This window comes from Stegodyphus dumicola, chromosome 7 (assembly GCF_044657685.1).
Source record: "Stegodyphus dumicola isolate Sdum_Otavi_A_Nest chromosome 7, ASM4465768v1".
NCBI lineage: Eukaryota > Metazoa > Arthropoda > Arachnida > Araneae > Eresidae > Stegodyphus > Stegodyphus dumicola.
The window spans coordinates 102,481,080-102,496,387 of record NC_140774.1 but is presented as its reverse complement, the minus strand read 5'-3'; the positions used below and the strand labels follow the sequence as shown (position 1 = coordinate 102,496,387).

General features: G+C 35.3%; 1 non-coding gene across 1 annotated transcript; it reads left to right on the top strand.

The window, feature by feature from the left end:
* Nucleotides 1-11,559: 11,559 nt before the first annotated feature.
* On the top strand, nt 11,560-11,632 carry TRNAT-UGU (transfer RNA threonine (anticodon UGU)). The gene has a single exon. It is a non-coding gene; the product is annotated as a tRNA-Thr (tRNA).
* The last annotated feature ends 3,676 nt before the right edge of the window (nt 11,633-15,308 follow it).

Genomic DNA, 15,308 nt, shown 5'->3' with positions numbered 1-15,308 from the left:
ACTTAATGCCGTCACAGTCCTGACAGATATCCAGTCCCACATATCCAAGACTGTACCCAACTTTTCCATGGAACAAACATATTTTCTACCCTCGATCTTGCCAGAGCATATCATCAGATCCCTGTGCATGCTGAAGATGTGCCCAAGACCGCAGTGACTACACCATTTGGTCTCTTTGAGTACTTATATATGCCATTTGGCCTTCGCAATGCTGGCCAAACATTTCAGCGTTTCATACACCAAGTATTGTCTGGCCTCGATTTCTGCATCCCATATTTTGATGATATCCTGGTTGCATCTACAGATGCGGAAGAACATTTTCAACATCTGCGTCAGATTTTCACTCGCCTTGAAGATCATGGATTAAAACTAAATCCATCCAAATGTGTACTTGGTCAACCCTCAGTTTCCTTTCTTGGATGTCTTATCACCCAGAATGGAGTCAAACCTTTACCGGAAAGAGTCAATGCAATTAACGACCTACCTCAGCCCAAAACCATCTCTGAACTGAAGCGTTTTCTAGCAATGTTAAATTTCAACCGACGCTTTCTGCCAAATGCCGCAAAAACACAAGCCTGCCTACATGAATTTCTGAAGAATAGTAAAAAAAAGATCAACGAGCTGTCCCTTGGACTGAATCTGCATCTGCAGCATTCGTGCAATGCAAACACGATCTGGCATATGCAGCCACACTTTCTTATCACTCACCTAGTGATCAGCTATCTATAATGGTAGATGCATCTGACACGGCCATAGGAGCAATGCTTCAAGCCCATACCACTAAAGGACTTTCCCCAATGGCATTCTTCTCCAGAAAACTTACTACTGCAGAAAGGAAATACAGCACATATGACAGGGAGCTACTTGCTGTGTACTGTGCTGTTAAATACTTCCAGCACAACTTGGAAGGGCACGACTTCATCATTTTCACTTATCATCGACCATTAACCTTCGCTTTTAGAAAAAACTCTGACTCATGTTCTCCTCGTCAGCTTCGACATCTGGATTTCATCGCCCAGTTTAGTACAGATATCAGATATGTCTCTGGTACTGATAATTGTGTCGCTGATGCCTTGTCTCGGGTAAACAATATCAACCTCACTACCCCAGATTTCTCTGAAATTGCAAACGCTCAATTGCATGATGAGGAACTCAAGAACCTAATCTCAAATCCACAAACCTCCCTTCAGTTACAACCGCTGCACATTGATCCAACGCTTAAAATTTACTGTGACATAGAGAACAATAGAATACGTCCCTATATTCCTGTCAATTTTAGACGTGAAGTGTTTAATGCCTTGCACAATTTGGCACATCCTGGAATCCTTGCCACCAAAAAGCTGATCGCAGACAGATTTGTCTGGCCAGCAATGAATCAAGACATCACAGAATGGACTCGTTCATGTATTAGATGTCAACGGTGTAAAGTATCCCGTCACACTCACAGCCCCATTCAACAATTTAACCTTCCAGCAAGACGCTTTGATCATGTGCACTTAGACTTGGTTGGCCCGTTGCCTCCTTCAAATGGTTACACTTACCTCCTCACTTGTATTGATCGGTACACAAGATGGCCTGAAGCCATTCCTATTGAAAATATATCCGCTGAAACTGTAGCTCGAGCATTCATCTCCCAGTGGCTTTCAAGATTTGGCATGCCTACCACCATCACTACTGACCAAAGCCGACAATTTAAATGTCACTTGTTCGCATTCGCCATATTCGCACAACACCATACCATCCATCTGGAAATGGGATGGTGGAACGCTTTCACCGATCTCTCAAACAAGGTCTGAAGTGCCACAGTAGCACACACTGGACAGAAGCCTTACCCCTAGTCTTGCTTGGTCTTCGCACATCATTCAAAGAAGACATTGGTAGCACTTGTGCTGAAATGTTATATGGTGCAACCCTCCGTCTGCCAGGTCAATTCTTTCCCCCAGAATCTACTCCAGTTATCGACCCTCCCACATTCCTTCAACGTTTACGTGAGACCAAGTTACGTTACGCCAACCCCAGCATCTTCGCATAACCAGCCAAGCTATTTTATACATCCTGCGCTTGAGACATCTTCGCACGTATTCGTGCGCAACGATGCAATTAAGCCAACTTTAACACCTTCATATGATGGTCCATTCAAAGTTGTCAAACGAACACCGAAACATTTCACCATCATCTGCAATGGTAAACAATCAGTGATTGGAATCGATCGTCTCAAACCAGCATTTCTAATGCAAGATCCAACAACTTCCTCATCAACATCACTCCCGGAAGAAAGCTTACATCCCGTTAAAGAGCAACCTAAAACTACCAGATCTGGAAAAAAGGTTAAATTTAACCCAAAGTACTTATAACGTACCGATGGTACTTGGGGGGGGAGTACTGTGGCGTTCCGACAGATACTTCAACTTCTATTCATGAGATGGCGCCACGTGTAAAATCCAGTTCTTAATCGGAGCAGCAAAGCGACGTCATTACTCACTCACACTTCTCGTCAGACAACTGTACGCGACGGTAGCATGAACTGTGTTCCGATCTCTGCGTTGATGTCTGCTATGTAATTTAAATTGTAATTTAGTACTTAATATATTCTTTTGTTATAGGATATTGTCTACTCTTATTTTCTTTAATTATATCATGCATTAAGCACTCGACCACCAAAGGCTTAAGAAACAGAGTTGATCAATAACGAACGATTCATCAGAACATACGAACGATTAACTTTGTTATCTCCAGGAAAGTATTTTTTTAGCCCAAAGGGGTGTTAGCCCAAAAGGGTATTATTAGTCTGGAATTTGTGATTTTTTAAAATTTAGAATCTCTAAAATTTCTTTTTAGTACACCCCATTTCGCAGAAGTTAACATTTCTTATTGTAAAATAATTCATTTTTTAAAATTTATATGTAATACTTTAACAAATATTTTTTACTATAAAAGTCATCTTTTTGATCAGCTTTTGCATTTCACATTTATAAGTGATAAACCTCAATCTGGTTGCACATCAGTCAGCAAGTCTTTGACAAATTCGTTATCGTTTAAAAGATCTGAAATATTATTAAGGTGCATATTGTATCACAGTACTGCACTTATAACCTGAATCGGGCATATTATTATTGTTATACATGTCAAGCTACATATGGTCTATAGAAAAGACAATATGTGTCTTGACGAGTTTCGACGAAAGTTAATGATTTCTACACTCAAACCTTGGAGTTGTGCTGAAGCTCACTGAACATTACCGCAAGAATAATTTGAATTGCGACTTCCAAATATGTTGGATTATTAAAAAATATATCCAAAAATTAATATTAAGAGCTTATTGTTCAAAACGCAAAAAGTAAGTTACTCCTAAACACAAACAACTCGTTCGAAATTACTTCCAATTCAACATGTGCATCTTTTAGAGGTGTCATTCATTATTTGCATCCTAGAAGCAGAAAAATTAAATTGTATAGATAATTAGGACTCAGTCAACAATGGTAATATAACATCTAAAATGAAAATTTCTAGATCAGGTAGAGAGATAAAGGTCTCTGACAAACTTGATTTGTAAAAGGTAGAATTAAGATTATTTATCCTATGTGTTATTCCTATTTTGTTATTTAGTATACGTTGTCGTATATTTTGCATTCGTATTGAACATGAAGCAAAAACATAACGTGCAATGTTCTGATTTACATTATAATCAGAATGTGGGAAGCTATTATCGTTTGCTTGTTAAGCATTTATTTATTTTAATACAAGCAAGTTAGCTCTATGTAAATGAACGTTATTTTTAATATAACTTGTGAGTGACAACAATATTTTATTTCAGTCTATTGTTCTAAAAATAGTTTAAAAAATTGATATAGTAGAATGCATGATTCTCTCGTCTTGCCATAAGGAATTACATGCTGAAATTACAGACATTTTTATTTGAAAATATTTGATTTGTAGCATTTCTTTATTAAAGCCTTGCTAGAGCCTTTGACTCAAAGGTAATTTAGCAGCATATTCGGTGAATTTTCTGATTACATCTCCCAATTATTATTATTTACAATACATTTCTTTTTTTTCTGATTTCATCACTAACTGAATGAGTGAGATATACGGAATACTGATTAAAACACATCCCGAATTCAATATATGACATTTAAACAAGTTTGTATTATGATTTGATTTTTCCTGTGTGTTTAAATGCAAATCTGTTTCCATCAGAAAGACTCTAACAAAGCATTTCTCGAAAGTAGCCAATATTTCGAGAGCATTACACAAAAGCATTGAATAAGTTCAGAATCTAGAGACTGAAACGTAGGAAAGGTTATGGAAAAAGTAAATTATTCAAAATCAATGGTAAGTTCAACTTTCGATTGACGTTATCTTTATTAAGAAAACTCATGCATGAGTCTTTCTATGAAACTAAGTGGTTTTGGGGTTCAACTTTGTCTTATTTTAAATTATAGTTTCCTTGTTGCCTTTTTACATTAAAATTCTTGATGTATGTATTTTCGTAGCACATATTTATCTAATAGTTTGAAAATTTTCTTTTAGTGAAAAAATTTTAGTTTTCTTACTAAGTTTAGTCTCACTAAGTTTAGTAAGAGTTTTTCTTTTAGTTACATTTATATGAGAGTTATAAATATAAATTACACTCATGGCGTATAAATGTTGCGTAATATTTCAGGTAAAATATTTCATGCCTATTGCACTTACCTTCACAAAACTAACTCTACAAAGTTTAATTTCAGCGCCTCAGTGTCAAACAATTTCGAACATAGACACGAAATACATAAATACTTTTGATAAATTTAGATAAATGCAACAACTTTTGCTACGATACAAAATTTTATATTAAAAAATACAAAATTTTGAGAATTATTCGGATGTAAAGTAATATTTTAATATTAAACACAAAGCTTCTGCATCCATTCTAGGGTCGTTGTACATTCAGAAATCGTGATAATTACAATTAAAATGTTTATTACTGCAATAGCAATTACAATGTTCATTAACACAACTATAATTGCAACTTTCATCAATAATCACAATTATAATATTTATTAAGATAATTGGAATTACAATATTCATCAAGATATTTACAAATATAATGTTCATTAAGGCAACTGGAATTACAGTTTGCTTTAAGACAATCGCAAATACAATGCTCCCTAAGAAAACCGCAGATACATGGACATTAAGACAATCTCAATTACGACATTCATCAAGACAATCACAAAAGCATTGTTCGTTAAAAAATCGCAACTACAACATTCATTCAAGACAATCGCAGATGAAATATTTATTAAGATGATCGGAATTATGATGTTCATTAAGAAAGTTATAAATACAATATTCATTAAGACAATCTCAAGTATCATGTTCATTAAGACAAATGTAATTAAGATGTTCAGTAAGACAATCACAATTTCAATAGCTTCATTGACATAATCGTAATACAAAGATCAAGATGGGCATTCTGCAGACATTTCGGTTTTGGTCTACACACTCGTGTACAAAATTAAGAGAATTAACGAGTTATGTTTGTTCTTACGAAAAATATTAAACCAAAAAGGTACTAATTATGCCGCTGAAAAATATGTAAATATTTAAAGCGTACCTGTGCATGTCTGCAGAGCTGTGATTGTGGAAAGGATATATAAGCTCACAAGGCATTTTGTCGATTTGTGTGCTCGTACTCTTTTACAACATTCACCGTGTTTCTCGCAAGAGTTGTACAAAATATATAAGGAAACAGGTAAAATGTATGAAACGTGTCAATGACGTAATAAGATGGAAAATTGTCGACAGACTGGAGACAGGCCAATCACAAGCGCAGGTGGATGCAAGCTCAATATAACGCCCAGCGTTCACTGCAATTTTTGGAAACATTTCCAGGCCACTGTATCCATATCGAAAACATAGAGACAAGGCCTACCAAGATCCAGAATGACAAATGAGGATCGTTATTTAGCACTTTTAGAGATGTGAAACAGGACTGCTATAGCTTCACAGCTGTTCCGTGAGTTATGTGCTGCCACTGGAGCCCGCTTTTTATGATTTACAGTTGCTGCCTTCTTGAGATAGAACTGTATGCCAGGGGACCTGCTGTTTGCTTCCCGCTCTCTGCAGAACACGCGAAAGCACACTTAGCATGGTGCAGACAACGTGCGCCTTGGATCAGACTTCAGTGGAGCACCATGCTTTTTATAGACCAGTGTACCTGTATCTAGAGAGAGCTTGGAACACGATACCATCTTTCCCACATCAGAAAAAGGATGGTCGCACACGCCTGGATGTTTTTGACAAAGACTGCCTGACTGCTATGATCAGAGCTCCCTAAATGCTATGATCATCGACAGAAGATCATAGAGCCCTATTTTCGACATTTTTGTAGCGCAGTTGGTTCTGAGTTCCTGTTAAAGAATGAAAACTCTCGTCCACATAGGGCTCCGGTGGCGATGGGACAGTGAGGACATTTGCTGCATGGATTGGCTAGCCAGATCTTTTGACTTCAGCCATATACATCATGTCTATGACGCTCTTGGGAGGGAAAACTGGGGGACATCCGGGAGTTGAAAATCTGGAGGTATGGGATAGACTGCCACAAGGACTCCTCAGCATTATGTTGGATGGTCGCACACGCCTGGATGTTTTTGACAAAGACTGCCTGACTGCTATGATCAGAGCTCCCTAAATGCTATGATCATCGACAGAAGATCATAGAGCCCTATTTTCGACATTTTTGTAGCGCAGTTGGTTCTGAGTTCCTGTTAAAGAATGAAAACTCTCGTCCACATAGGGCTCCGGTGGCGATGGGACAGTGAGGACATTTGCTGCATGGATTGGCTAGCCAGATCTTTTGACTTCAACCATATACATCATGTCTATGACGCTCTTGGGAGGGAAAACTGGGGGACATCCGGGAGTTGAAAATCTGGAGGTATGGGATAGACTGCCACAAGGACTCCTCAGCTGCCTCTTGTCCAATATGTCCCCACTCTGTGCGACCTCTCCGAGTGTAAGGAGGAACCATACCCCGTGTTAGACTCATTTTCATTTCGAAATCACAACGTGAATTTTGGAAATCCTTGTACTATGAGCTTTACTAATAATCATGGGTATATAAAATGACTTTTGATTAGTACTTCTCTTTCTCTGTTATATACGTATGTTCATAACAAATTTCATTAAAATCTGTCCATTAGGTTTTCAGAAATTTAACATAATCTGCAGATTCTCTTAGTTTTGCACACAAGTGTATTAGCTCGTGTGTGAGTGATCTCACTGGCAATCTGTTTTTCTCACACTGGGTAAGGGTTCGTCATTCTATGTGGTGTGCCTTTGCGATTGGATATAACTTTAGTAATCTCTCCCATCTTCATATTCTTTAATTTCGTTGCCGTAATCCGAAGCTCCCAAATCTGCTTTCGTGGAAGACTTCACACCGTTTTCTAAATTCCCCAAATACTTCTAGCCATTGCTAATTCCTTTCACCAAGAAATCGACACATGAATAAAGAAAAATGTGGTGGATGATATTTTTGAAAACAAATTGCATCATGAAATGCACATCATCACAATATGAGATAGAGATATTTTTAAATGAAAAGCAAAGTGACACAAAATCTTGTCTGCTACTGAAGTAATGAAAAGTTTCAGTTTCAGAATTTAAGACCTCGGTGAAAAAAAGCACACCCTTCCTGTCTGCCAAATTCAAGGTAGTTAACGTCTGACGTCTTTTCTTACAATTTAGAAGTATTTCAACAATGTACCCGCTCTTTGAAAATAAGCAAAATTAAATTCCTAAATGATGATATTTGGGTATACGTAAAATATTATGTCTAATTCGTGTTAAAATACTTCCAAGTTACAAATCCAATCGATTAGAATACAAAATCTCAGCATGTGTTGCATAACAACTCTTCACTTAACAATCAAAATTTTATATGCACTCATTTTTATTTCGGAATTTAGTACACGATTTCTGATACCCTTCTTTATAAATATAGATATATTACATGGCTATCGGGTATATATAACAATACCTTTTGCGTAATATTCCCTTAAATTCCGAAGAAATTACCCCCTATTCCATTACTGTTTCTTAATAGTTAACAGCACTAATATGCAATATTCATATCCATTTAGGTACGACATGAATAATTTCAATTTACCTTAGTTTTGCACAAAAAAGGATTTTTATGATATGTTCCTTTCTCCATAAATGATTTCTCCATAAAATTTTATGATATGTTCCTTTCTCCCATAAAATTATCATTTTGAGGTATAACTCATTTCTTTTTAACCCATAAATTCACAAATTCATAAATATTAAATTCAGATTTGTAATTTAAAAATTATAGAAAATCCATTTCTATGAATTAATTGCTGTTATTTTCAAATGTGGCAAATTTTCTTTTCTTTTGCTCGTGTCCACAAGCTCTTCCTGAAACACATTTCGTCGAGAATCGCCAATTTCGCGCACGCACATTCATTGCTTTCTACGCTTTCAATAAATTATGAAATAAGGTATTAATTTGAATACTGGAGCGTAAGGGACAATTTAATTAACCATTCTTGGGCGTACTGCAACTGAGCTATGCTAAAAATTAAACAAAATTTTAACTTTTCTTTATGATGTGACTTTTATTCGTGGCAATCTTTGGTAGTCAAAAGTTCAAAAAAATTACGATAGTCCTACCACTATTATGATTAATTCTTTAGAGCTATCAAGCATGTACATTCTGAAAATATCACCCCATAAGAGACAATTAATTAGTTTTCGTAACTAAAATCTTTTGGCCCTCTCTGTGTGCAAAGAAGCTCCGCTTGCTGCTCAGATAAGGACAAAATGACAAAAGAGAAATTTAAATGAATAAACTCTCTGTGCATACATATGCGAAAGGCATAGTTTTAACAAAGCAAAGGCGCAATTCTCTTTTAGTAAACATCACGGCGATTAAGTTGATTCCACTGTTCGTACTTTTGAATCTTTAACGTTTGTGTATGCAAACATTTAACTACATTTCTTTTGGGAAATACATTCCCCTTCCATAGATTTTTAGTTATATATTTATGAAACTTTAAAAAATGTTCCATTTTTCCTTTAATATATATGTTCTTTAAATATAGATTTTCATGATTTATAAATTACAAAGAACTGAACCGCAATAGCAAATACTTTTGAAGTCTCTGAAAGTGCATAAAATAAATTTATGCAATCTGAAACTGTTGTACGATTCAATTTTAGTATCAGTTTGAGTGCCATATAACAGATTCACAACCAGTGATATGTTATATTCAAACACATGGAAATATTATATGGGTTATCAAATGGAATGCTCTGTTATGCTTGGTTCAAACTAATAACAGCTAAACCTGAAATGTAAAATATTAAAGAATAATTATTTTTAAGTCCCTGTTATGCCTGGTCACAGTAAGCGTTAAACACAAAAGTAAGTGTCGCTCTTAAAAATAAAAAAGTGAAGGGAAGAGTTAGAGACTGGCTTTCGGCAAGAAAGGATGGATGGATGGATTATTCAGTTATGGCAAAACACACGAGAGCTATCTGCCTAAAGGGTGGGATGTCTTCGTGGAGGACTTTCTAAGGGAAACTGGCTCGTATACACGTTACACATGGGGAAAAACGCCCATGCAGCCATCCCGTTCGCGGGATTCGAACCTCGGACCGAACTACCAGTTTTCAGCGTCTTTACCGCTCGGCCGCTGGTGGGCTTCGGCAAGAAAGGCTGAAGACTCAATGTCGTAATTATAAAATTAGGAACTCTATTGTATGTATTTTAAATATCCTTTTTAATTTTTTATAATTTTTGTTTGGTTAATAGACCAACAAGATTACTTTGAGTGACATGAATTGTGTACAAGGCACGGCTGACCAGGAAGGGGGTTTTACAGCTCACAACTAAGTTACACATTTTGCACGAAAGATAACTCCAGTAATACGGAAAGCGCTTTGTTTGTTTTCAACTAATTATTTTACTTTCGAGCAAAATAACTAAGCATATAGAAATAAAGCATTACATTATTAATAGCATCACATAAATTGCAAAATTATGACATAAACCGCTTGCCGAAACTTCCGAATAGTTCTGTCGAAAATATTCGGAAGATTTCTCTGTAAATGTTCTTCAGTTAGTTCTCGTAGCAAGATTTCATAATAATATTATACTCTATCTATATGTACTATTTCATTTGATAGAGGAAAACAGGAAATGTATAAAGAGATTATACTATCAACAAGAAATTTATTATTTGGGGGAAATAATGCACAGAAATATTTTATTTTATTTCTATTACTTATAAAAAATAGTAGAAGCATCATAGAATTTTATAGTAGAAATTTATGACGATTATTCAAAGATTATGGTTTTAAGATTAAAAACAGTAAAAACGCACAAAAATGTCCAATTTTACTTTTAAAATAACCCGGTAAGCTTCACAACGATCCGATAACACTGAATACCATTAATTACCAAAACATATTTCAATTTTTATAGTTGTTTTACCCTCTTTACATAAAAAAGAAACTTTCAAAGGAGAATTTCGATCTCATAAAGTAGCATAAAAACCACTTATGATTATGAGAGAACATCGTTAATTTGGATAGCAGCTTTTGTTTTAAAACCATAATTATTCGTTTCAAAGTAGTATTTTGTTTAAAAGTGTATAATAAATCTTATTTAAATGCTTCAGTTTTTTTTTTTTTTTTTTTTTTTTTTTTTTTTTTGTTGTATTGAACATTTAACATTAAACATCACCTTTAAAAATGAAGAAAAAATTTGTTGTTTCAAATTAATTATTCTGCATAAAAGAATTAAATGTACCTTATTTAAAACTTTCAGTATATTTTTTCCAATATATCATATTTCTTATAAGATTCTTTCTTTCTTCTCATCTCATACAGGAGGCTAAATGGTTAAATTGTGTTGAAAAGGGAGAGAATACTAACACTGAAAATGTTTGTTATTTTCTTTTACATTCTTTGCATTTTTAGCAAATTTAAAGAAAATACTTACCATTTATCCTGTACCGAATATCCTGTACTTCAAACTTTGTTCTTCGGAAAAAAAATCGAAATCTGTTATATATGTCTTATAGGTTCTACGTGCTGCCAATTTATGCAGAAGGAGTAATTAACCAAACATCGACTTATTTGCAGAGTCGCACTCCGTGGTTGAGTTTTGCATTGTCGTCGTTTGAGGGCTCCCTCGAGAGAGGGCCTAAACTTACTAGGTCAGCTTATAAGGTATTTCTCCCGCCTTCCTAGCGTGCCTTCGTAGTGTAGTGGTTCTGCACACTGGGCTGGTATTCGTCGATTCGATTCCCGGTGAAGGCTTGGTTAATTTTTCATCTCTCAAAAGCATCTAAGCCAATAACATAAAAAAGTAGATCACGTTTTAAGGCTTCCAAAAATCCCACTGTCTCTACAGTGGCGCCCGAACTAAAAGGGTGTTGGATGGTGATTCTCCTCACTCAGGATTTGGCAAATGGGTCCTTTAAAAACCGCAGTCGCCCTTTATAAGGGGGAGTATATAAGGTATTTCTCTTGCCTTCTTAGCGAGCCTTCGTGGTGTGGTGGTCTGCACGCTGGATCTGTAATCCAGAGGTCCGTGGTTCGATTCCCGGCGAAGGCGACTGCTCATTTTTCATCTTCCCTGCTTCCAAAAAATACTTAATGTCTCTACAAGCTAAGTAGTGAGTCTTCAGTATAAACCTCAGGGTACTGGCACTTGCGAAAGCGGCCCCAGCGTTTGTTGCCCCCTTCACGGACCCCAAGGGAGTTTTCTATAGGCATCTGACAAACCCCATCATGACTTATCATTCAGTACGGAAACAATGTGAAAAGCTAGCTTCGAAAGACGGACGAGACTCTGATGACGAAAGCCAATAAGTATACGTTTTCATTGGCATCAACCCAAAAGTATATGCAGAAAGCTGAAGAATGCCTGGAAAGCCTAGAAGATATGTTTTCTCAAAAATAACTTTTTAAAAAACTGAATATACAAAATGCCTTGTTAAAAAGTGTGACTAGACGAAATCTAAAGATTTCCATACTCGAGGGATTTCTCGACCAGATTCAGAATGCGGAAGGTTATTTACAAGGAACTTTAGAACTTAGAAAAAGCATCTAAGCCAATAACATAAAAAAGTAGATCACGTTTTAAACAAGATAGACAACAGAGCATCTGTTCTTAGTATATCCAAAAGAAACACTGCATAAGATATGTTTCACCGTCTGTGTATTGCCAAATAAAGGAAACTTTCTAACATTCCCTGCTATTTATATTGATAAATGAAAAGCCTCTAAATTTGTAGTATTATCTAAGGACACAGGAATAGTTTTGCTATCTTTCATACAAAATTTAATTAATATTTGGCTAATATAGGTTTTCTTGCTTACGACTAACTAAATCATTTTCTTTTATGATTTCAATTCCTTTCTAATCCATTTTTTTTTAATTTTCATTGCTAAAAAACAGCGACATTTCCTCTAATCGTGTGCTCTTTAACGAAGAGCTTACTTTAACGTACTTAGCTTATAAAGTATTTCTCTCGCCTTCTTAGCGTGCCTTCGTGGTGTAGTGGTCAGCAAACTGAGTCGGTATCTCAGATGACGAACGTCCGTGGTTAGATTCCCGGCGAAGGCAGTTGCTAATTTTTCATCTCTCCAGCTTCCAAAAAATCCTAATGTCTCTACAGTGGCGCCCGAACTAAAAGGGTTATGGATGATGACTCGCCACACCCAGGATTTCGCCATCGGTTCCCCTATAAACCCCAGTCGCCCTTTAAAAGGAGGAGTATATAAGGTATTTCTCCCGCCTTCCTAGCGTGCGTTCGTGGTGAAGTGGTTCTGCATGCTGAGCCGGTATTCCGGAGGTCCGCGGTTCGATTCTCGGCGAAAGCGTTGTTAATTTATCATCTTTCCTGTTTCCAAAAAATCCTAATGTCTCTATTAGGATTTTTTGGCATAAATTGCATAAATTGGCAGCACTTACTGTCGTATACTATATTATTTAAATTATTTCTGTACTGTCACAAAAGGTAAGTTATTGATTATAAAAAGTGCATGAAATAATCATCGTAATCTACCACTATTCTAAAATATAAAAACTAAAAATAAGCAAACACATTAACATATGATCGAAAGAAATGGTGTTAATAAACATCAACATTACTAGTAAATACTGAAATCCATAATTATCGCACTTTTAATTGCTTACTATTTAAAAAAACACAAATAAAATTAATTGGAAATTTTATTTCCGTTACCTTCCTTCTGCTATTTATACTTTCAAACTCTAGTTAATGTTTTTTCTTAAATAATGCTGTCGTGTATGTTGTTTGTTAGGTTATTATTTCATTTTAGATATGAATATGGGAAGTTATTGGATTTAGGTATACTTTTGATCACATTTATTAACTACTTTATACTGTCTTTCATTTGCATATCTTGGAGATAAAGAAGTTAATGGTTATATTTTTTACTGTGAAACGCAAATAAATTTATACTTGAGTTTAGGTAAAATACTGATTATGTTACCTTAAGAACCACTTCCTAATTTATCATAACAGGGGCAATTTTTCAGTGTCTCTGAGATTAAACAGAAATAAATGTGATATTGCTGTCATCAGAAACGCTCTTTTTTTTACCCACATATATATCTTTGCTTTTATTTATGTCTAATTGAGTTTTATTTACTTAAAACCTACTATTAATGTTATATATTTATAATTACCACTTTCATAATTATTCTCACTTAAGGAAAAAAATGATGAAATCTTAAATAATCACAACTTAGAATTTAAGTTATTGAAAAAATATAGCTTAAAGCATTGAATGTAATTAAAGCTATTATTAATTATGCATATTTAGTCTAACGAGAAAAAATTCCATTATCTTCTAGTTTTCAGGAAACGATAAAATATTTAAACTTTAGAAAAATACAAGGAATACAAAATTTTAAAAAAGAACAAAAATGCAATAATTATTAAGCTTATTTTTCTGCATAAATCAATATGTAACACAAGGGCATAATAACGATGTTTTTACAATTGTTGCAAAAAGTCGAATTCTGTGAACATTTAGGCGTCGTTAAGATGTCGTGATACAATGCTTTCACAACTGAAATGTAACCTAATAAAGACGCAATAACGACGTGTGTGCGACAAAAACCTCATCTGCAAAGACGTATTAAAGGCGTCTTTGCAACGGTTGCAAAACAGTGGAGTTTCGCGAACATCTGGGTGTCTTAAAGACGACATATTGCAACGACATACGCGGCGAGTTTGCAACGTCGTTACGACGTTGCCGTGCCTTTTGGGTTGCATGTTCGATCAAGATGTTTTTGCATGACAAATTTCGTCACGATAACAAAAGTCGTTTTTGGTGCTTCGATTTTTTGCAAAAGAGTGTAAATACTAAATAACAAAAAATATATAACGTCATTCTGTATTAATATTGAATATTTTTAATTAAAAAGGTTATGAGTTAAATACATTTTTATTAATTATTATTTGTGCAATTTAGAAGTAAGGAATGAATATTTTTAAGGACTGCATCTATTGCTCTCGGATAGCTTAGTTCGTTCAACCTCAACAGAGAGATTCATTTTGAAAGATAAATATTTTGCAGAATGACAACAGACTCGAATGAAAAGTTAAATGATGCTTTTATAGAGATTCGATGCAAAATCCCATTTCGAGCACTTCGAGGGCTAGCAAATGGAAATTAAAAACTGAAATTATGAGGATTTGAGGAGTAATTGTTGTTGCTGTTATTGTTGTGATTAATCTCGCTTGTCTGATATCAGAGCAAGCCCCCGAAAGACAGGATTGCGAAAGGAGAAAAGATTGCGTTTGTCACTGGCAAGGCCCTTCGTCACCATAAAGCTAACAGTATGAATTTGTTCAATTCCGTTGTAGGGTTTATATTTATTTTAACTAACATTTATTTTAAGTTTAAACTATCTTTCCTGTCAAGCCTTACTTTCCCCTGGAACTGCCAATGCCAGAATATGTAAATTTTAGTAGAACGCGCAAGGATTCAAATTATCAGCGGAAGTAGTATGATTTAAATAGAGCGGAAACGAGTTCGGTGTGTGTTATTCTTACTTCACGAGCGCGGAGGTAGTTAGCGAGAAATTGAAGAACCCCGCGTTTCGGCCTGTGTGCTTGGCGGGAAGTAGTGTTAATCGTTCAAGTGAGCTTCAAGTCTGCTGAATTAGCAGCGGTATTGTGAAACGCGGTGAGTTAGTTATTTTAGAGAGCCTCGTAGTTAGAGTCTTGTCTTTAGTTTCTTTTCAGGTTATT